This window comes from Amphiprion ocellaris, chromosome 7 (genome assembly GCF_022539595.1).
Source record: "Amphiprion ocellaris isolate individual 3 ecotype Okinawa chromosome 7, ASM2253959v1, whole genome shotgun sequence".
NCBI lineage: Eukaryota > Metazoa > Chordata > Actinopteri > Pomacentridae > Amphiprion > Amphiprion ocellaris.
Window position 1 is genome coordinate 38,330,783 of NC_072772.1, and position 24,063 is coordinate 38,354,845.

Genomic DNA, 24,063 nt, shown 5'->3' on the forward strand with positions numbered 1-24,063 from the left:
TATAATGGTAGATAGAGAAGGGCTCAGTGCATCCAGAGAGGTCCTCCAGCAGCCTAGGCCTATAGCAGCAGAACTAGGGGCAGAACTAAGGGACGTCCAAGAGGAAGACTCCAGCTGACCCCCTCAGGGTCCCCCAGTCAGTCCTAACTATAAGATTTGTCAAAAAGGAAGGTTTTAAGCCTGGTCTTAAAATTAGAGAGGGTGTCCGCCTCCAGAACCCAAACTGGGAGCTGGTTCCACAGGAGAGGAGCTAATAACTGAAGGCTCTGCCTCCCATTCTACTTTTAGAGAGAAGTTACAGGTCACTTCTCCAAGTAAGCCTGCAGTCTGAGAGCGAAGAGTTCTGCTAGGATAATATGGTACTATCAGGTCTTTAAGATATGATGGAGAGTGGTTGTTAAGAGCTTTATATGTCAGAAGAAGGATTTTGAATTCTATTCTACATTTCACAGGAAGCCAATGAAGAGAAACCAGCATAGGAGAAATATGATCTCTCTTGCTAACTATCCTCAGTACTCTGGCTGCAGCCCTACACTGCACTACACTAACACTGATTTAGCAAGTCTGAGTTCTGAACCGTGGCTTTGGTACCAATAAGCTGGTTTTGTGTAATAGCCTAAAACTGCCTCAGATTGTTGACTGTGGTCATAAAGACTTATTTACTGAGCATTGAGAAACCTGCTTCTTGGAAAAAAAGAAAAGCATATGAATAACATAAAATGATATGATATAGAATAATAATTATAAATACAGTGATGTTACTTTGAACAGGTGAATGATCAGGGAGCCTCTGTCACTCAGGTTGTCTACAATCTGGAAGTTACTGATGTAACGATGCACTGAATTGGACAGCTGGACACACACATAAACAGAGTCAGCTGTTAGCTAGTTAGCAACGCCGCCGTCCTAAACATGTGATCATTCATGTCTCATCCATTAGAAGGTCATTATCATGATGTAGTAAACTTTTTACAAACTTTTATTTAAAATACTACATTCATTTTAAAGGCACTTAAATACACCATTGACACAAGCTTTCAGATTTTTCTGCACTAGCACTAGAAGGTGATTACCATCTCCAGGTCAGAGTTTTCTGGGGTGAATCCAGTTGGTAGACTGATATCAAGAACCACCATCCTGACGTCTCTGGGTCCTAGAGCCCTGCAGTGAATGAGAAAAAGAACAGCACTGACAAAGGGCACGATGACTATACGACTATAATCAGCTGCTGTCACATTGTTCATGTAAAGGCATAATGTACAATCAGTCACTGATCAGATTAAAGTCTTTGAGCATGTGAGCAGCAGCATTTTAAAATGAGTCTGAAAGAAAAACCAGAGGAATCAGTCTTTACTGAGGCACACCAAGAATCCATGAAGAACTACCTGCAGCAGCAGACTAACAGATGTACCTGCATCTGCAGACCAACAGATGTTCTTCCACAGAGCTCTGACATCGTTTGTACTTCAAATACTATATTTATTGTATTATGAACTCTTATCATGCTCTATTTTTATTGCAAATAACACCAATTTGCACTTTATTGTAAATACTAACAGTTTTTTTTAAGCTCACCTCTGTAAATACCAGCATTTTAGGCAGATTTGGGATGTCTGTTGCATGCTCATTTGCACAGTGGCCCTCTATCTTCTAGGTAACACGTGAGCTCATGCATACCTTGAATCTCCCTAAGGGAATGAATAAAGTACCTATCAGATAATGTACAGAGTGTCAGTCCACAGAGGAACTGGCACAAGATATTTTGAACTACCCAAAGCTGTGGAACTGTGCCCTGCAATTTGTAATAAGGTAGTCGATATTGCTGCCGATCTAACATTTTGCACAGTCGTGTACACGTATAACAACAACAACTACTTGATCTTGTCTGACTTTTCTACATCTGCTGGAGGCTTTTCTGGTCTGGGACAGTAGCAAAGCATTAATTAATGTACAGCTGTATATATTATATGGTGGGCTAGAGCGTGTGTAATAGTGTATTTGATGTAATTATGCTCCAATGTGTTATTTTGATCTTAACAATAATGTATTCATTTGATCTTAACAAAAATAATACTAACAAAAAGTCCCTGAAGATGAGCACACACAGTCCTTGCATTGTGATGTATGCAAAACGTATGTATTTTAAGAGATTGTACGCGAGTGTTTTATAAATTCAATTTACTCAGGTCAGCAGTCTAAATGCTTTGTTGTTTTTTTTTTTTTTTTTGTTAAAGTGCATTTGCTTTAATTTGTCACCCGTCTGAAGGACGTCGTGTAAAATATGTGATATAGTGTGAGAATTTGATCTACCGCTGGATCCTTCAAAAGTGACGTTGAGATCAAAGTGCTTGCAGGGCATTTTCTCTTCCACCTCATGCAGCTGATTGTAATAGGTCACAACCCGTGGTTGTCTTTCCCTGTACTGGAAAGAAAACCACATGTAAGAGGCACAGAGGAGAAAACAACAAACAAACATAAGAGGAAAAGCAGACAGTAGCGTATAAGTATTGTACTCATAAACAAAGCCCTTAGCGGCAAGGTCTTCGTGATATTTCTGAAATACATTTAGAATGGATTGTTGCGGTTTCAGCACGCCATGAAAGTGAGACTTGAATGAGGTCAGTCTTGGTTAGTAACCCCATACTCCATTCATGTCATTCTACAAGTCCATTCTTATGTATCGTGATAATACCTCTAGTATTCCTTGTCCATTTCCTCGAGCCTCTACTTCCAAATCAAGATTAGCAGGCAACTGCGAACAGAGAAGAAGATTGTTTGTGAAATGCATGTGGAAAAACTCTTTTTTTCTTTTTTTAAATCAACAGTTGATAAAAGTCCAATGTCATTATACATTGCACTTGTAACTGCTAGTGCAGAACCTCAGTAGAATCATTATCAAATCTGCCAGTTTCGTTCAGCTGTTTAGCTTCTTTTGTATTTAAGAGCACATTTAATAAAGGACTGAAATGCCAGACAAAGTTGGTGAAGAAAATTACAAATTTAGCAGAAAAAAAGACAAATGTTTGTTTCTAGACATGGAAAAGACTCTTCCAGACCAAATGCAAATAAATATTAAGCACTAGTGTGTAAAACAGCAACTGCTTTCTAACACAACGGTCTCATAACATTTCCATGTCAGCTTGCTGTGGGTTCTTCTCCCCTGAAGCTTGTCAATTAATCCAATGAATTATTATTATTATTATGAGATCACTATACACAACAAGTCAGCCTAAAGGTAGAAAGCACTGAAAGATGTGCAGAAATTATATACCGACTAATCTCAGTTAGTGCAAATCACCCGTCAGGTGGGAGAAGTGCTCATCCCGCTTGTTCTTGGCTAAACAAATCATGATGAGGGGACACTCACCCAGCTGAGCTTTACGCTTCAACAGTTCAGCAGAGCGTCTCCTTCTGGTACTGCCTGGACACTGCACGGCTGCGGAGATGAGAGGAAAAACAGGAAAAACTAAACAAAAACCCTTACACAAGGTTTCATTGTTTCATTGCACTGGTTGTGCTTTTGTCTAACAGATGAGCAACAGCAAATGGTTACTTAAAAAAAGATTTGGACAACCAGTGTTACCTTGGAATGATATTTAGGATTCAATGGACAAGATGCACAATTATAAACAGATTCATCACAGCTTTTTTCAACAGTTTTATCATTCTGTGGTACCCATACTGTTTCAGTTTTTATCCAAGAGCTGTCCAATCCATTTCCCCGCTACACATACAACAGATACACTATGTGGAATAAAGAACTGAGTCTTGCACTGGACTGCACTTTATCACCCATCCTACTGCTCATGTGCACTAAGACTGTTTACATATTTATATCTTTTAAGTATTTTTTTTTTTTAATTTATTTCTACATAGTGTGCCTTTTTCTATTTATTTTATTTTTTTTATATATAGCTGGGAGTCACCAATTGTAATTTCGCTGTGGGGAAACACAATGACAATAAAGATTCTTGATTCTCAATGTGTTCCTAACCCCTAAGCCCAACGCGCACAAGGAAGATATGTTGTAGTGGCTCAAAAATTGCTATAAAAGCAAGCAACAGTCCAAGAAAACACATTTTTAGGTTAAGATGAGTTCCTTTTTGACACGAGATATGGGTTTTGCTCTTTCAATCATTGGTCGCTTTTAATGTAAATCTCTTGTGAATATAGGTTGTAACCCTACACTATAAATGAAGTATCAGCTTCGTACCAGACTTTTCAGAAGTGAATATCACCTATATTTAACACACATAAAACAATATTCAGTATTAGGCACAAACCGACATATTAAGAGATTAGTTGGTTTGTATATTATTCTCCACCCAAAGCGACTCCAGGATCGCCTCACTTTCAGCAAACACACAGTGCAAACACGGCCTTGAGCTGCTACAAGGGGAAAACTGGATTCAAAGTGTTGACAGCTACTTCCTAATGAAAGCTAGTTTATGATGTTTTTCAATGTTCACTATAGTTTTTTTTTGTGTGTTTCTTTACTGGTGTTGCTATGTATAGGAGCACCAGTCAAGAAAACAATTAAATCATTATTATTTTTTTTTTTTTCCATTTTGATTTTATTTAACCTTTACTTAACCAGGAGAGATCCTGTTGATATTAAGAACCTCTTTTTCAAGGGAGTCCTGGCCAAGATAGGCAGTAGCAAATACAAAACACAGTTATGAAATTACACAGTTAAAACATGATTAAAATACGGAGGAAAAAAAAACAATAAGAAGAAGAAGAATTAAAATCATTAAAATCACCAGTATTACAGTACATGATGATTCCTGTGAACTACTCTGTGTTTTGCTCAGTAGCCTGACTGGAGAATCTAAAACAAGTAGGTATCTGCCTTCACATGTAAACACGTTACCAGCATGTACGACGGTGTCAACTCGGGAAGTTGCTCGAGTGAGAAACGGCTGAAATTCTCCAAACAGAACAGACAGCTGTTCCATGCTCATACATACTTTGTCTGGTTGTAGTTTTGAACCCAGTACTGGAGGAGTAAAGCAGTCCTAAAGCAGTCCTGCATCAGTCCTGCATCAGTCCTGCATCTGAAAACACCCCCTTAGCATCTCAGCCTCCCCCACGGGTGCAGCCAATGTCTCCATGCTCCACCACGTCCCAAATCTGAGCAGAAGGTTAATCAAGAATGAGGTGACATGACTTTATATTTTAAAATGATGCCTGTTCGGCTTAGACTTATTAAACCCACTGCATTCCAGTGTGTATTAAATCATGTCAATTAAAAACTGACTTTTAGAAGTATTGTGCATATTCACAAAGAAGGCATTAGTTCTTGTTGTTGCTATTTGGTTCTATGGCAACAAAATGTGGCACAATGTGGAAAATGGAGAATCTGAGAAAAATGTGGAGCTTGTTTCATGAGTAAAGTCAATTCTATTTTAAACCCTTCTATCGATGATAGAAGTTGTCCTCATGATGATAAGTTCTTGAGGACAACTTATCAACCCTAACCCTCTCAGATAGAAATTCACGCACCTTCCTCTGTGTGAGTCTGTCCTTGTTGAGAAGATACACAGCGTTGTCCACAGCCACCAGGCTGACTTTTGCACCCGGGTCACCTCTGATCTGAAAGCTGAAGCTCTTCCCAGGCGCATAGTCTCTGCAAATGCCGTCCACTGGCCCGACTTTGAGCTGTAAGAGAAAATGAACACAGCAATAAACCAAACTTTTAATTATCCTGTTGGTTTGTACAACTTTTCTTGCTTGGTTTGCGTGGTTTACTTGAGCTTGACTCAGGTCAATATTGTAAAACTGAAATAGACAAAAGACAACAACAACAACAGAGAAAAGAAAATAAATCACTATACAAGCACTGACACATTCATGAACACAGCACGTATTAGACATGTACCAAACCCGACAGAAACCGTTCACCGACATATAACTCCAACTCTAACCCTCTAACCGCGAGTGAGGGTTCTCCAGGTAGGTATTTTCAGAGTGGCACAAGGTATGAAGGTGTGCCCGTTAAAGAACACGGCAGCCAGACTTTCCAGGTTAATGATGTTTACTGTTGTTGCAGATAACTCTGTGCTGCACTGTAGACAACTGTGGCTACTCGTGGATAACTGTGGCTAGCTGTGGTTCTGAAACATCACAAACAGGAATACTGAATCAGTAAGACATTCAGCATAAATGTAACCACAATAATAATTATACTATCGAAACAGTAACACAAATGCACATAAACACAATAACGAAGGGCAAAATATTATGCATGGCTCAGCATTTCAATCACATGACGGTAGCAATGTAGCCAAACCCACTCGGACAGACAACATGGTGGGCTAATTGCTAAGCTAACGTCCGTCCTGTAAAGTGTCGCTAAACGGTCAACAAGTAACACTAAACAGTGCATAATCATGCTCTACTGCTGGAACACATGACCACTCACCTTCATCATTTACACACAGCAGGTTAAGGAAGAAAAAAATGCAACATGCATCCAGTTCAGACATGTGCACAGGATAGAACTAGCTAACAACTGTGCTGCAACGATGGAGAAAAGCTACGTCACACACGAGGTGCGTTCAAGGACATTACGTAAAAAAACACAAACATCCGATTAGCTCAACAAGGGAGGAAATACAACTATAATGCAACCCATACAACATCATGATCCAAATATGAGGGCTTTCTAACAACACTGTATGACATATTTCAACTACTTGACAAATTATAACAGAAACTTCTAACATGAAATTTCTATTTGTGCTTATGTACACGTTTTAGTCCCAGACAAATAGTCTCCAAGGTAGCTTAGCTTACCACAAAGACTGGAAACAGGTTAGAACTGTTAGCCTATTTTAGCACAAAGACTGGAAACAGTTAGAACTGTTAGCCTAGTTTAGCAAAGACTGGAAAAAGGTGGAACTGTTAGCCTAGCTTACCGCACAGACTGGAAACAGGTGGAACTGTTAGCCTAGCTCAGCACAAAGACTGGAAACAGGTTAGAACTGTTAGCCTAGTTTCGCAAAGACTGGAAACAGGTGGGAACGGTTAGCTTAGCACAAAGACTGGAAACAGGTTAGAACTGTTAGCCTAGTTTCACAAAGACTGGAAATAGGTGGGAACTGCTAGCTTACCTTGACACAAAGGCTGGCAACAGGTGAGAACTGTTAGCCTAGGTTAGAAGTAAGACACAACAGGTTACAACTGTTAGCCTAGGTTAGCAGAAAGACAAAAATGGTTAGAATTGTTAGCGTAGCTTACCACACAGACTGGAAACAAGTGGAACTGTTAGCTTAGCTTAGCACAAATACTGAAAATGGTTAGAACTGTTAGCCTAGTTTAGCAAAGACTGGAAACAGGTGGAACTGTTAGCCCAGCTTAGCACAAAGACTGGAAACAGGTGGGAACGGTTAGCTTAGCTTAGCACAAAGACTGGAAACAGGTTAGAACTGTTAGCCTAGTTTAGCAAAGACTGGAAACAGGTGGAACTGTTAGCCCAGCTTAGCACAAAGACTGGAAACAGGTGGGAACGGTTAGCTTAGCTTAGCACAAAGACTGGAAACAGGTTAGAACTGTTAGCCTAGTTTAGCAGAAAGACACAGCAAGTTACAATTGTTAGCCTAGGTTAGCAGGAAGATGAAACAGGTTAGAATTGTTAGCCTAGCTTACCATACAGACGTGAAACAGGTGGGACTGTTAGCGTAGCTTAGCACAAAGACTGGAAACAGGCTAGAACTGTTAGCCTAGTTTCGCAAAGACTGGAATCAGGTGAAACTGTTAGCTTAGCATAGCACAAAGAGTGGAAACAGGTTAGAACTGTTAGCCTAGTTTCGCAAAGACTGGAAATAGGTGGCAACTGTTAGCTTACCTTCACACAAAGGCTGGCAAAAGATTAGAACTGTTAGCCTAGTTTCACAAAGACTGGAAACAGGTGGAACTGTTAGCCTGGCTTAGCACAAAGACTGGAAACAGGTTAGAACTGTTAGCCTAGTTTAGCAAAGACTGGAAACAGGTGGAACTGTTAGCCGAGCTTAGCACAAAGACTAGAAACAGGTTAGAACTGTTAGTCTAGTTTCGCAAAGACTGGAAACAGGTGGACCTGGTAGCCTAGCTTAGCACAAAGACTGGAAACAGGTTAGACCTGTTAGCCTAGTTTAACAGAGTGGAAACAGGTGGAACTGTTACCCGAGCTTACCGCACAGACTGGAAACAGGTGGAACTGTTAGCTTAGCTCAGCACAAAGACTGGAAACAGGTTAGGACTGTTAGCCTAGTTTCGCAAAGACCGGAAACAGGTGGAACTGTTAGCTTACCTTCACACAAAGGCTGGCAACAGGTGAGAACTGTTAGCCTAGGTTAGCAGTAAGACACAACAGGTTACAACTGTTAGCCTAGGTTAGCAGAAAGAAAAAACAGGTTAGAATTGTTAGCCTAGCTTACCACACAGACTGGAAACAAGTGGAACTGTTAGCTTAGCTTAGCACAAAGACTGAAAATGGTTAGAACTGTTAGCCTAGTTTAGCAAAGACTGCAAACAGGTGGAACTGTTAGCCTAGCTTAGCACAAAGACTGGAAACAGGTTAGAACTGTTAGCCTAGTTTAGCAAATACTGGAAACAGGTGGAACTGTTAGCCCAGCTTAGCACAAAGACTGGAAACAGGTGGGAACGGTTAGCTTAGCTTAGCACAAAGACTGGAAACAGGTTAGAACTGTTAGCCTAGTTTGGCAGAAAGACACAGCAAGTTACAATTGTTAGCCTAGGTTAGCAGGAAGATGAAACAGGTTAGAATTGTTAGCCTAGCTTACCATACAGACTGGAAACAGGTGGGACTGTTAGCCTAGCTTAGCACAAAGACTGGAAACAGGTGGAACTGTTAGCCTAGCTTAGCACAAAGACTGGAAAATGGTTAGAACTGTTAGCCTAGTTTCGCAAAGACTGGAAACAGGTGGAACAGTTAGCCTAGCTTAGCACAAAGACTGGAAACAGGTTAGAACTGTTAGCCTAGTTTAGCAAAGACTGGAAATAGGTGGGAACTGTTAGCTTACCTTCGCACAAAGGCTGGCAACAGGTTAGAACTGTTAGCCTAGGTTAGCAGAAAGACAAAACAGGTTAGAACTGTTAGCCTAGCTTAGCATAAAGACTGGAAACAGAGGAAAACAGCCATCCTAGCTTAGCATAAAGACTGGAAAGAGGTTAGAACTGTTAGCCTAGCTTAGCATAAAGACTGGAAACAGAGGACCACGTTACCCATGAGCCTCTGCTCCTGGCTGGCTCAGAGACACGTTACCCATGAGCCTCTGCTCCTGGCTGCCTCAGAACCACGTTACCCATGAGCCTCTGCTATGATAATAATATGAGACAAAAAATGAACAAACTGAATAATAAAATAGCCATTAAAACATGCAAGATGACCCCTAAAGTAACTAAAGTAACAATGTGAGACCAAAAATGAACAAACTGAATCAAAAATAGCCATAAAAACATGCAAAATTACCCCTAAAGTCACTAAAGTAATAATATGAGACAAAAAATGAACAAACTGAATCAAAAATATCCATAAAAACATGCAAATTGATCCCTAAAGTCACTAAAGTAACAATACGAGGCACAAAATGAACAAACTGAAGCAAAAATAACCATAAAAACATGCAAAAGGACCCCTAAAGTCACTAAAGTAACAATATGAGACAAAACATGAACAAACTGAAGCAAAAATAGCCATAAAAACATTCAAAATGACCCCTAAAGTCACTAAATCTTTACTGTACACATTACTGCTCTCTGGCGGACACAGGCGGTAACGACACTATTATTATTTGAGGCAAAGCTAGCGACATTACAGTGGAGCAACACTTCCTGTTTCAACGTAAAACTATCGTAATGCTCTTAGGTTAAAACGTGGTTTTGTGAGACTCAGAAGAATCTGCAGTATGAAACAAAATCTATTTAAGGGCCACTAGCTTGTCGACAGTCTCAAATTGTGTTTGTTGTCACTATACGTTCAAAAATGAACACGTTATAGCTAATGTACAAATGCATTCGTGACCGGAAGTGTTAGCCGAGCTAGCGGAAGTGCAAACGAGGGTTTGCTATGACACGGACTCATACCTTAACATGCGTAGTTCTAAAATAAATCCTCTGCAAGATACAGCGCTCTAGCTCCTTTTCCTGTCCCAGGTCTCACGTTTCAGCCTCATAGCGTGATCAGCACCTTTTAAAGAGACGCTGCTTGTAGCGCTGGAGTTAGCTTGTCACTAGCTTCTGATTACCTGCTAGCTCGTTAACGCTGCCATCACGGAGATGCAGCTATAGACTGTCATTAGCTACGTTGTGGATTCATTTCCTGTTTGGACGTGACTCGGACTACAACAAAAGTAATCGGAGCAAGTGGAGAAGCTAGCTGTCGTCAAATACGACTTGGTTTACACCAGAGATCCTTCTGAATCGACCAAAATCGCTTAGTAATACTTTTGACATAAAATGTACAATAAAGAAAGATGCTTTTACGTTGAAGATGAACAGGAAGTGCTGCTCACCTGTAATGTCGCCAGCTATACCGTTTATAATAATGTCGTGTCGTTACCGCCTGTGTCCACAAGAGGCCAGTAGCGCCCCCTCCTGTGACATGATCTTACATGAGAGATTAGATGACAGCAGACTCATAAAATACAGTAAAGATACAGTAAAAAATACAGTAAAAATATACTAAAAAAATACAGTAAATTACTGTAAAATATATAGTAAAAACACACCAAAAATATAGTAAAAAATATGGCAAAAAATCTCATAAAAATAAAGTAAAAATATAGTAAAGACACAGTAAAAAATATAGTACAAATACAGTAAAAACATAGTAAAAATACAGTAAAAAATATAGGAAAAACACAGTAAAATATAGTAAAAATATAGCAAAAATACAGTAACAATTAAAAATACCTTCAATTATTACAATATCACTGTGATTCTCCACTGTGTATTATGCAGAATTGTAATAAGATAGCAATTTATTTGTGTTGTGTTCATTATTGATGCCTTTAACCCTTCCATGCATAGAGGTCATGACAGTGTGCAGCTCTTCTAAAGCTGTTTTCTTGTATGTGCATAAGTTTTGATGGCATAGTTGGACATCAGCCACTACAGTGGATCCTATTGCATCATTTCTTCCACTGCCAGTGATTGGCTAGCCATTGCAAATTCTTTAAAAAAAAAAAAAAAAAAAAAAAGAAAGAAAAAAGAAAAAGAGTCAAACCAAGATGGCCGACAGGCAGCCAGAAACACCAAGTAGCTCATTTTCTTTTGTTCAAACCTTCTATAAAAAAAGAGACCTTTGCAGGAAAGAAAAATATGGCGACATCGAGGAACATCTAAGGAGTCATGCAATTGCAAAATTTTCCGAGTATCGATGTTATATTGGGAGGCAATTATGATTAATCTCATGTCCACTAAAGTGCACATCATGCATCACCAGCTATATTTCAGCTACAATTCATTGACCACAATTAGGCTATTACTGCTGCTGTTCTTGAAAATATGTCATCTGAGAGACTTGGGAATCTATACAGGAGAGTGAATCCCTCAATGCTGTTTGAATTATTTATGCATCAATTATTTTATTTTATAGTTCACATCACATTTCACAGTTCAATCCACTGTATATCATTTTATCCATTTGTTTGTTAAATCCATATTTCTAGAGCAAAATGCATGGTGGCCATCTCAGTGGACATGTAAATATATTTTTTAGAAAAATGGGTTGAAATAAAATAAAGTTCAAACCTTGTTTTTCACGCCTAAAGATGAATAAAAACATCCATCCATCCATCCATTATCTATACACCGCTTATTCCTCACTAGGGTCGCGGGGGGTGCTGGAGCCTATCCCAGCTGACTCGGGCGAAGGCAGGGGACACCCTGGACAGGTCGCCAGTCTGTCGCAGGGCTACATATATAGACAAACAATCACTCACACATTCACACCTACGGGCAATTTAGAGTAATCAATTAACCTCAGCATATTTTTGGACTGTGGGAGGAAGCCGGAGTACCCGGAGAGAACCCACGCATGCACAGGGAGAACATGCAAACTCCATGCAGAAAGATCCCGGGAAAGCCGGGACGCGAACCAGGGATCTTCTCGCTGCAAGGCGAAAGTGCTAACCACTACGCCACTGTGCAGCCCTGAATAAAAACAATTGGGGGAAAAAAAAAAATCCTAACAGAGGTTATCATAATTCATGCATGAATGGGAGTTAGGTAAAGTTGGCAAGATATTCACAGATTCGGACTTCCGGCATCAATAACTCATGAGATATACGTTGTAAAAACATAAACAATGCCTCTTTCAAATCGCTGTAAGCTAGACAATGTGCTACGAGGCCAGTTTTATCAAAAGTCGCTGTCTTTCAAGTTGCACAAATAGCACTGATGTCTATGAGCAGCCGGCTGTGCAACGAGTGAACAGGGACCGTCTGCAAATAGCAAAACCGCTGCAACAGCGAAGAGAGACAAATATTCAATTACTTAACTTTTATACACTGTAGTGTCACCAAATTTACTGCAGCCATCAATTGTCTCCTGCTGGTCATACTACAACTCTTGGTTTGACACTAAATACAAAATCTGAATTTTAAGAAATTTTCATTATTTTAGTATTGTTTTAATAAATTCAATAACTTCACTCTTGTTTACTTTAGTGTCACCAAAATCACTGGAGCCTTCAATTGGCTTCTGCTGGTCATACTACAACACTTGGTTTGATATTAAGTACAAAATTTGAATTTTAAATAATTTTTATTGGTAATAAAATTCATTAACTTCACTCTTATGTACTGTAGTGTCACCAAACTCGCTGCTGCCATCAGTTGTCTCCTGACTGTCACAGTACAACCCTTGGTTTGATATTAAATAGAAAATCTGAATTTTAAGGAATTGTTATTGGTAATAAAATTCAATAACTTCACTCTTATACATTGTAGTGTTACCAAAATCACTGGAGCCATCAGTTGACTCCTGCTGGTCATACTACAACTCTTGGTTTGATATTAAATGAAAAAATCTGAATTTTAAGGAATTTTTTTCTTATTTTCTTATTATTTTATTAGTAATACAATTCAATAACTTCCCTCTTATGTACTGCAAAAAGATTACACTCTGTCTAACTCAGTTGGCTCCTGTTGACCATACTACAACTCTTGGTTTGATATTTAACTATTTTTCATGATTTTAAGGATTTTTTTTTTTATTTTTTTTATCGGTAATGAAATTGTTGTTATATATCTCAAATATTTTTTGTTGTAACAGTTAAAAGTGGTCATCCATTTTTTTTTTTTTTTGGTAGATTGTGTAACATTAACAAGCAAAAGTAACTGAATTTTAATGATTTGGGTTGTTTATTGCCATGTGAAGATGTGCACACTATTTAGTGTGCATGCTTGTGTGTGAAGTTTAAGGATTATGAGTAAATTAGCTTTGACGGCTCTTCTCTTGATGTATGTGGGGCTATATTTTTAGATCCACAGTGCACCTGTTTGTCCAAATACATGATACTGAATAGTAATGGAACTTGGACTCCTCATCAAAGAGAGGATCAGATAACATCAATATACCAAACTAAACTGTTTAGACTGTCTCCTCAAGTACTGACGATTGGGAAGAAAGACAGTCAGACGCTTTCTTACGAGGCTGCAGCCTTAACTGATTCATTTAAACCCTAATGTTAAACAGCTAATAATATTTTCCAAGTTAAGGACTGCACGAACAATACTTGGAAGAAAAAACCTGAAGGTGTGATCAGTAGGACCCTTTTGATGGTTGGATGGCGTTTGTTTTTTCTGCAGTGTTTAAGAGTAAAGTAAGTGAATTTTATTTACTACAAAAATTCCTTAAAATTCAGATTTTTTACTTAATGTCAAACCAAGAGTTGTAGTATGATAATCAGGAGCCAACTGATGGCTCCAGCGAATTTGATGACGCTACAGTGTGTAAGAGTGAAGTTATTGAATTTTATGACTAATAATAATAAAATAATAAAAATTTCTTAAAATTCAGATTTTGCATTTAGTGTCAAACCAAGAGTTGTAGTATGACCAGCAGGAGACAATTGAAGGCTCCAATGATTTTGTTAACACTACAATGTATAGGATAGGACAGCAGATCAGTCCTGTCTAACATCCTACTTCTGTTTCCTCTCACCTGAATCTTCCAACAAACTCCCCGACGTTCCTCCATCTGACGAGCAGAGTCCGTTCAAAAAGTTCACACTTAGTGCCAAAAATATTCATTCAAAGATGAAGAAACCATGAAAAGATCAATAAAACTAGGTTTTTGAAGGTTAAATAAAGTGGAGCTGTGTGGCATGTGTGTCGGTGGTTTGATCCCGTCAGGTGTGTCTGAGTGGAACGTACCAACTGCTCAGGTCAGCGGGGGGAACACAGAGATACAAAACTTAAAAATCCTGGCTCTAAGCCTTAATACAGTTTAGAGTGGACTTCACAGTTTATATCACATGAGTGCATCTACATTAGCATAACATTTAATTTAATGTAGATGAGTTTTACTGCTCCAATCACAGACTGACCTGCTGCTGACATCACCTGTTCACCTGGAGCTCACCTGTTCACCGGACCGCAGCAACAAACTGGAGAAGAACTGAGTGCTCTCGATCATGGATCAAATAATAATTCAGTGGAATCTTTACTGCAGTAACACATTTTCTTCGCCATCATATTATCTGAAAACTAAAAAACTCTCCTCAGTGAAGCAGCTCGGTGAACTTTATCCACTGTGGGATCAATAAAGTTTATCCTTATCAGAGCAGGGGGCGCTACTGCCCCTCTGGCGGACACAGGCGGTAACGACACTAATTATTATTTGAGGCAAAGCTGGCGACATTACAGAGGAGCAGCACTTCCTGTTTCAACGTAAAACTATCGTAATGCTCTTAGGCTAAAACGTGGTTTTGTGACACTCAGAAGAATCTGCAGTATGAACCAAAATGTATTTAAGGACCACTAGCTTGTCGACTCCCTCAAATTGTGTTTGTTGTCACTATACGTTCAGAAATGAACACGTTATAGGTAATGTACAAATGCATTCGTGACCGGAAGTGTTAGCCGAGCTGGCGGAAGTGCTAACGAGGGTTTGTTATGACACGGACTAATACCTTAACACACGTAGTTCTAAAATCAATTCTCTCCAAGACACAGAGCTCTAGCTCCGTTTCCTGTCCCGGGTCTAATGTTTCAGCCCGATATCGTGATCAGCATCTTTTAAAGAGACGCTGCTGGTAGCGCTGGAGTTAGCTTGTCGCTAGCTTCTGATTAGCTGCTAGCTCGCTAACGCTGCCATCACAGACGCAGCTATCGATTGTCATTAGCTACATTATGGATTCATTTCCTGTTTGGACGTGACTCAGACTACAACAAAAGTAATCGGAGCAAGTGGAGAAGCTAGCTGTCGTCAAATACGACTTGGTTTACACCGGAGATCCTTCTGAATCGACCAAAATCGCTTAGTAATACGTTTGACATAAAATGTACACTAAAGAAAGATGCTTTTACGTTGAAGATGAACAGGAAGTGCTGCTCACCTGTAATGTCGCCAGCTATACAGTTAGTAATAATGTCGTGTCGTTACCGCCTGTGTCCACAAGAGGTCAGTAGCGCCCCCTCCTGTGACATGATCTTACATGAGAGAGATTAGATGACAGCAGAGACTCAAGACACAAATCTCTGTCCCTGCAACCGATCAATAATCAATAACAACACTGATACATTATCAACCAATCATATTTTGGTCGTTTTGTACATGTTTCTGGTAGTTTTATCTCATATTTTGGTCATATTCACAGGACTCACCTGTTTTGAGAAAATCATTTTCTGCACTTTTACAATTACATGTATTCCACAAGCCACTTTATGCTGATGTCACTTATAGTGTAGTAATACGGTATTTATTCATTTTTCATTCTTGTATATATATATATCATTGTTATTATAATTATTATCTTTACTGTAGTAAACTGTAGTTAGTGCTGCTCTGAAAGATTTTTGCTGCTCTAACACTGGAAATTTCCCCTGACCTGGGGAGTAATAAAGGACCGTTGTATATCTATGTGCAAGAACTGATACCTCATCTTCCTGTATATAGTCTTCTACATGGTATTTAAAAAAATCTGCGCATATATCCCTCTGGGCTGGAAACTGATTATAGTTTACTGCTATGGTGTATGGCTCTGGCATTAAATATACTACATATATAGCTGGTGGTAAATTCAAAAATATGTAGACGAGCAAATCAAGTATAGTGAGGGTGATGCAGAGTAGATTGATGGAAATGGGCAGCTGGAAGCAGTGGGCTGGAGGAAGGTCAGCAGCAGCAGCATCCCACAGATGGAGATTAGGCCAGTTGGTGGGAGAACCACCACAGATCTGAAGCATCCAGCTCTGGGATCAGGGACACTCGGCGAAAGGACACAGGGAGAAACAGAGTGAGTGTAATGCAATAATGGTATATATATTTATGGTATACCATTGTATATAATGCTAGATAGAGAAGGGCTCAGTGCATCCAGAGAGGTCCTCCAGCAGCCTAGGCCTATAGCAGCAGAACTAAGGGACGTCCAAGAGGAAGACTCCAGCTGACCCCCTCAGGGTCCCCCAGTCAGTCCTAACGATAAGATTTGTCAAAAAGGAAGGTTTTAAGCCTGGTCTTAAAATTAGAGAGGGTGTCCGCCTCCGGAACCCAAACTGGGAGCTGGTTCCACAGGAGAGGAGCTGATAACTGAAGGCTCTGCCTCCCATTCTACTTTTAGAGAGAAGTTACAGGTCACTTCTCCAAGTAAGCCTGCAGTCTGAGAGCGAAGAGTTCTGCTAGGATAATATGGTACTATCAGGTCTTTAAGATATGATGGAGATTGGTTGTTAAGAGCTTTATATGTCAGAAGAAGGATTTTGAATTCTATTCTACATTTCACAGGAAGCCAATGAAGAGAAACCAGCATAGGAGAAATATGATCTCTCTTGCTAACTATCGTCAGTACTCTGGCTGCAGCCCTACACTGCACGACACCAACACTGATTTAGCAAGTCTGAGTTCTGAACCGTGGCTTTGGTACCAATAAGCTGGTTTTGTGTAATAGCCTAAAACTGCCTCAGATTGTTGACTGTGGTCATAATGACTTATTTACTGAGCATTGAGAAACCTACTTCTTGGAAAAAAAGAAAAGCATATGAATAACATAAAATGATATGATATAGAATAATAATTATAAATACGGTGATGTTACTTTGAACAGGTGAATGATCAGGGAGCCTCTGTCACTCAGGTTGTCTACAATCTGGAAGTTACTGATGTAACGATGCACTGAATTGCACAGCTGGACACACACATAACAAAAATAATACGAACAAAAAGTCCCTGAAGATGAGCACACACAGTCCTTGCATTGTGATGTATGCAAAACGTATGTATTTTAAGAGATTGTATGCGAGTGTTTTATAAATTCAATTTACTAAATTCACTCAGGTCAGCAGTCAGAATGCTTTGTTGTTTTTTTTTTTGTTAAAGTGCATTTGCTTTAATTTGTCACCCGTCTGAAGGACGTCGTGTAAAATATGTGATATAGTGTGAGAATTTGATCTACCGCTGGATCCTTCAAAAGTGACGTTGAGATCAAAGTGCTTGCAGGGCATTTTCTCTTCCACCTCATGCAGCTGATTGTAATAGGTCACAACCCGTGGTCGTCTTTCCCTGTGCTGGAAAGAAAACCACGTGTAAGAGGCACAGAGGAGAAAACAACAAACAAACATAAGAGGAAAAGCAGACAGTAGCGTATAAGTATTGCACTCATAAACAAAGCCCTTAGCGGCAAGGTCTTTGTGATATTTCTGAAATACATTTAGAATGGATTGTTGCGGTTTCAGCACGCCATGAAAGTGAGACTCGAATGAGGTCAGTCTTGGTTAGTAACCCCATACTCCATTCATGTCATTCTACAACATTCTACAAGTCCATTCTTATGTATCGTGATAATACCTCTAGTATTCCTTGTCCATTTCCTCGAGCCTCTACTTCCAAATCAAGATTAGCAGGCAACTGCGAACAGAGAAGAAGATTGTTTGTGAAATGCATGTGGAAAAACTCTTTTTTTCTTTTTCTAAATCAACAGTTGATAAAAGTCCAATGTCATTATACATTGCACTTGTAACTGCTAGTGCAGAACCTCAATAGAATCATTATCAAATCTGCCAGTTTCGTTCAGCTGTTTAGCTTCTTTTGTATTTAAGAGCACATTTAATAAAGGACTGAAATGCCAGACAAAGTTGGTGAAGAAAATTACAAATTTAGCAGAAAAAAAGACAAATGTTTGTTTCTAGACATGGAAAAGACTCTTCCAGACCAAATGCAAATAAATATTAAGCACTAGTGTGTAAAACAGCAACTGCTTTCTAACACAACGGTCTCATAACATTTCCATGTCAGCTTGCTGTGGGTTCTTCTCCCCTGAAGCTTGTCAATTAATCCAATGAATTATTATTATTATTATGAGATCACTATACACAACAAGTCAGCCTAAAGGTAGAAAGCACTGAAAGATGTGCAGAAATTATATACCGACTAATCTCAGTTAGTGCAAATCACCCGTCAGGTGGGAGAAGTGCTCATCCCGCTTGTTCTTGGCTAAACAAATCATGATGAGGGGACACTCACCCAGCTGAGCTTTACGCTTCAACAGTTCAGCAGAGCGTCTCCTTCTGGTACTGCCTGGACACTGCACGGCTGCGGAGATGAGAGGAAAAACAGGAAAAACTAAACAAAAACCCTTACACAAGTTTTCATTGTTTCATTGCACTGGTTGTGCTTTTGTCTAACAGATGAGCAACAGCAAATGGTTACTTAAAAAAAGATTTGGACAACCAGTGTTACCTTGGAATGATATTAGGATTCAATGGACAAGATGCACAATTATAAACAGATTCATCACAGCTTTTTTGAACAGTTTTATCATTCTGTGGTACCCATACTGTTTCAGTTTTTATCCAAGAGCTGTCCAATCCATTTCCCCGCTACACATACAACAGATACACTATGTGGAATAAAGAACTGAGTCTTGCACTGGACTGCACTTTATCACCCATCCTACTGCTCATGTGCACTAAGACTGTTTACATATTCATATCTTTTAAGTATTTTTTTTAAAAAATGTATTTGTACATAGTGTACCTTTTTCTATTTTTTTATATATAGCTTGGAGTCACCAATTGTAATTTCGCTGTGGGGAAACACAATGACAATGAAGATTCTTGATTCTCAATGTGTTCCTAACCCCTAAGCCCAACGCGCACAAGGAAGATATGTTGTAGTGGCTCAAAAATTGCTATAAAAGCAAGCAACAGTCCAAGAAAACACATATTTAGGTTAAGATGAGTTCCTTTTTGACACGAGATATGGGTTTTGCTCTTTCAATCATTGGTCGCTTTTAATGTAAATCTCTTGTGAATATAGGTTGTAACCCTACACTATAAATGAAGTATCGGCTTCGTACCAGACTTTTCAGAAGTGAATATCACCTATATTTAACACACATAAAACAATATTCAGTATTAGGCACAAACCGACATATTAAGAGATTAGTTGGTTTGTATATTATTCTCCACCCAAAGCGACTCCAGGATCGCCTCACTTTCAGCAAACACACAGTGCAAACACGGCCTTGAGCTGCTACAAGGGGAAAACTGGATTCCAAGTGTTGACAGCTATTTCCTAATGAAAGCTAGTTTATGATGTTTTTCAATGTTCACTATAGTTTTTTTTTGTGTGTTTCTTTACTGGTGTTGCTATGTATAGGAGCACCAGTCAAGAAAACAATTAAATCATTATTTTTTTTTTTTCCATTTTGATTTTATTTAACCTTTACTTAACCAGGACAGATCCTGTTGATATTAAGAACCTCTTTTTCAAGGGAGTCCTGGCCAAGATAGGCAGTAGCAAATACAAAACACAGTTATGAAATTACACAGTTAAAACATGATTAAAATACGGAGGAAAAAAAAAACAATAAGAAGAAGAAGAATTAAAATCATTAAAATCACCAGTATTACAGTACATGATGATTCCTGTGAACTACTCTGTGTTTTGCTCAGTAGCCTGACTGGAGAATCTAAAACAAGTAGGTATCTGCCTTCACATGTAAACACGTTAACAGCATGTACGATGGTGTCAACTCGGGAAGTTGCTCGAGTGAGAAACGGCTGAAATTCTCCAAACAGAACAGACAGCTGTTCTATGCTCATACATACTTTGTCTGGTTGTAGTTTTGAACCCAGTACTGGAGGAGTAAAGCAGTCCTAAAGCAGTCCTGCATCAGTCCTGCATCTGAAAACACCCCCTTAGCATCTCGGCCTCCCCCACGGGTGCAGCCAATGTCTCCATGCTCCACCACGTCCCAAATCTGAGCAGAAGGTTAATCAAGAATGAGGTGACATGACTTTATATTTTAAAATGATGCCTGTTCGGGTTAGACTTATTAAACCCACTGCATTCCAGTGTGTATTAAATCATGTCAATTAAAAACTGACTTTTAGAAGTATTGTGCATATTCACAAAGAAGGCATTAGTTCTTCTTGTTGCTATTTGGTTCTATGGCAACAAAATGTGGCACAATGTGGAAAATGGAGAATCTGAGAAAAATGTGGAGATTGTTTTATGAGTAAAGTCAATTCTATTTTAAACCCTTCTATCGATGATAGAAGTTGTCCTCATGATGATAAGTTCTTGAGGACAACTTATCAACCCTAACCCTCTCAGATAGAAATTCACGCACCTTCCTCTGTGTGAGTCTGTCCTTGTTGAGAAGATACACAGCGTTGTCCACAGCCACCAGGCTGACTTTTGCACCCGGGTCACCTCTGATCTGAAAGCTGAAGCTCTTCCCAGGCGCATAGTCTCTGCAAATGCCGTCCACTGGCCCGACTTTGAGCTGTAAGAGAAAATGAACACAGCAATAAACCAAACTTTCAATTATCCTGTTGGTTTGTACAACTTTTCTTGCTTGGTTTGCGTGGTTTACTTGAGCTTGACTCAGGTCAATATTGTAAAACTGAAATAGACAAAAGACAACAACAACAACAGAGAAAAGAAAATAAATCACTATACAAGCACTGACACATTCATGAACACACCACGTATTAGACATGTACCAAACCCAACAGAAACCGTTCACCGACATATAACTCCAACTCTAACCCTCTAACCGCGAGTGAGGGTTCTCCAGGTAGGTATTTTCAGAGTGGCACAAGGTATGAAGGTGTCCCCGTTAAAGAACACGGCAGCCAGACTTTCCAGGTTAATGATGTTTACTGTTGTTGCAGATAACTCTGTGCTGCACTGTAGACAACTGTGGCTACTCGTGGATAACTGTGGCTAGCTGTGGTTCTGAAACATCACAAACAGGAATACTGAATCAGTAAGACATTCGGCATAAATGTAATCACAATAATAATTATACTATGAAACAGTAACACAAATGCACATAAACACAATAACGAAGGGCAAAATATTATGCATGGCTCAGCATTTCAATCACATGACGGTAGCAATGTAGCCAAACCCACTCGGACAGACAACATGGTGGGCTAATTGCTAAGCTAACGTCCGTCCTGTAAAGTGTCGCTAAACGATCAACAAGTAACACTAAACAGTGCATAATCATGCTCTACTGCTGGAACACATGACCACTCACCTTCATCATTTACACACAGCAGGTTAAGGAAGAAAAAATGCAACATGCATCCAGTTCAGACATGTGCACAGGATAGAACTAGCTAACAACTGTGCTGCAACGATGGAGAAAAGCTACGTCACACTCGAGGTGCGTTCAAGGACATTACGTAAAAAAACACAAACATCCGATTAGCTCAACAAGGGAGGAAATACAACTATAACGCAACCCATACAACATCATGATCAAAATATGAGGGCTTTCTAACAACACTGTATGACATATTTCAACTACTTGACAAATTATAACAGAAACTTCTAACATGACATTTCTATTTGTGCTTATGTACACGTTTTACTCACAGACAAATAGTCTCCAAGGTAGCTTAGCTTACCACAAAGACTGGAAACAGGTTAGAACTGTTAGCCTAGTTTAGCACAAAGACTGGAAACAGTTAGAACTGTTAGCCTAGTTTAGCAAAGACTGGAAAAAGGTGGAACTGTTAGCCTAGCTTACCGCACAAACTGGAAACAGGTGGAACTGTTAGCCTAGCTCAGCACAAAGACTGGAAACAGGTTAGAACTGTTAGCCTAGTTTCGCAAAGACTGGAAACAGGTGGGAACGGTTAGCTTAGCACAGAGACTGGAAACAGGTTAGAACTGTTAGCCTAGTTTTGCAAAGACTGGAAATAGGTGGGAACTGTTAGCTTACCTTCACACAAAGGCTGGCAACAGGTGAGAACTGTTAGCCTAAGTTAGCAGTAAGACAAAACAGGTTAGAATTGTTAGCCTAGCTTACCACACAGACTGGAAACAAGTGGAACTGTTAGCCTAGCTTAGCACAAAGACTGGAAACAGGTTAGAACTGTTAGCCTAGTTTAGCAAAGACTGCAAATAGGTGGGACTGTTAGCCTAGCTTACCGCACAGACAGGAAACAGGTGGAACTGTTAGCCTAGCTCAGCACAAAGACTGGAAAATGGTTAGAACTGTTAGCCTAGTTTCGCAAAGACTGGAAACAGGTGGGAACGGTTAGCTTAGCACAAAGACTGGAAACAGGTTAGAACTGTTAGCCTAGTTTCACAAAGACTGGAAATAGGTGGGAACTGCTAGCTTACCTTGACACAAAGGCTGGCAACAGGTGAGAACTGTTAGCCTAGGTTAGAAGTAAGACACAACAGGTTACAACTGTTAGCCTAGGTTAGCAGAAAGACAAAAATGGTTAGAATTGTTAGCGTAGCTTACCACACAGACTGGAAACAAGTGGAACTGTTAGCTTAGCTTAGCACAAATACTGAAAATGGTTAGAACTGTTAGCCTAGTTTAGCAAAGACTGGAAACAGGTGGAACTGTTAGCCCAGCTTAGCACAAAGACTGGAAACAGGTGGGAACGGTTAGCTTAGCTTAGCACAAAGACTGGAAACAGGTTAGAACTGTTAGCCTAGTTTAGCAAAGACTGGAAACAGGTGGAACTGTTAGCCCAGCTTAGCACAAAGACTGGAAACAGGTGGGAACGGTTAGCTTAGCTTAGCACAAAGACTGGAAACAGGTTAGAACTGTTAGCCTAGTTTAGCAGAAAGACACAGCAAGTTACAATTGTTAGCCTAGGTTAGCAGGAAGATGAAACAGGTTAGAATTGTTAGCCTAGCTTACCATACAGACGTGAAACAGGTGGGACTGTTAGCGTAGCTTAGCACAAAGACTGGAAACAGGCTAGAACTGTTAGCCTAGTTTCGCAAAGACTGGAATCAGGTGAAACTGTTAGCTTAGCATAGCACAAAGAGTGGAAACAGGTTAGAACTGTTAGCCTAGTTTCGCAAAGACTGGAAATAGGTGGCAACTGTTAGCTTACCTTCACACAAAGGCTGGCAAAAGATTAGAACTGTTAGCCTAGTTTCACAAAGACTGGAAACAGGTGGAACTGTTAGCCTGGCTTAGCACAAAGACTGGAAACAGGTTAGAACTGTTAGCCTAGTTTAGCAAAGACTGGAAACAGGTGGAACTGTTAGCCGAGCTTAGCACAAAGACTAGAAACAGGTTAGAACTGTTAGTCTAGTTTCGCAAAGACTGGAAACAGGTGGACCTGGTAGCCTAGCTTAGCACAAAGACTGGAAACAGGTTAGACCTGTTAGCCTAGTTTAACAGAGTGGAAACAGGTGGAACTGTTACCCGAGCTTACCGCACAGACTGGAAACAGGTGGAACTGTTAGCTTAGCTCAGCACAAAGACTGGAAACAGGTTAGGACTGTTAGCCTAGTTTCGCTAAGACTGGAAACAGGTGGAACTGTTAGCTTACCTTCACACAAAGGCTGGCAACAGGTGAGAACTGTTAGCCTCGGTTAGCAGTAAGACACAACAGGTTACAA

The 24,063-nt window shown here is 39.7% G+C and overlaps 1 long non-coding RNA gene across 2 annotated transcripts; it reads right to left on the minus strand.

Moving 5' to 3' along the window:
* LOC111587975 (uncharacterized) lies at positions 1 to 22,404 on the minus strand. Of its 2 annotated transcripts, XR_008602195.1 has the most exons (12): positions 21,722 to 22,404; positions 21,180 to 21,414; positions 20,804 to 20,959; positions 18,691 to 18,759; positions 18,016 to 18,075; positions 9,229 to 17,735; positions 5,506 to 5,661; positions 3,368 to 3,436; positions 2,693 to 2,752; positions 2,311 to 2,422; positions 1,074 to 1,161; positions 1 to 852 (listed from the first exon to the last, which is right to left on the minus strand). It is a non-coding gene; the product is annotated as an uncharacterized LOC111587975 (long non-coding RNA). The 2 variants fall into 2 exon arrangements; XR_008602194.1 differs by lacking the exon at positions 1 to 852 and having other exon boundaries at positions 961 to 1,161.
* Positions 22,405 to 24,063: the final 1,659 nt, after the last annotated feature.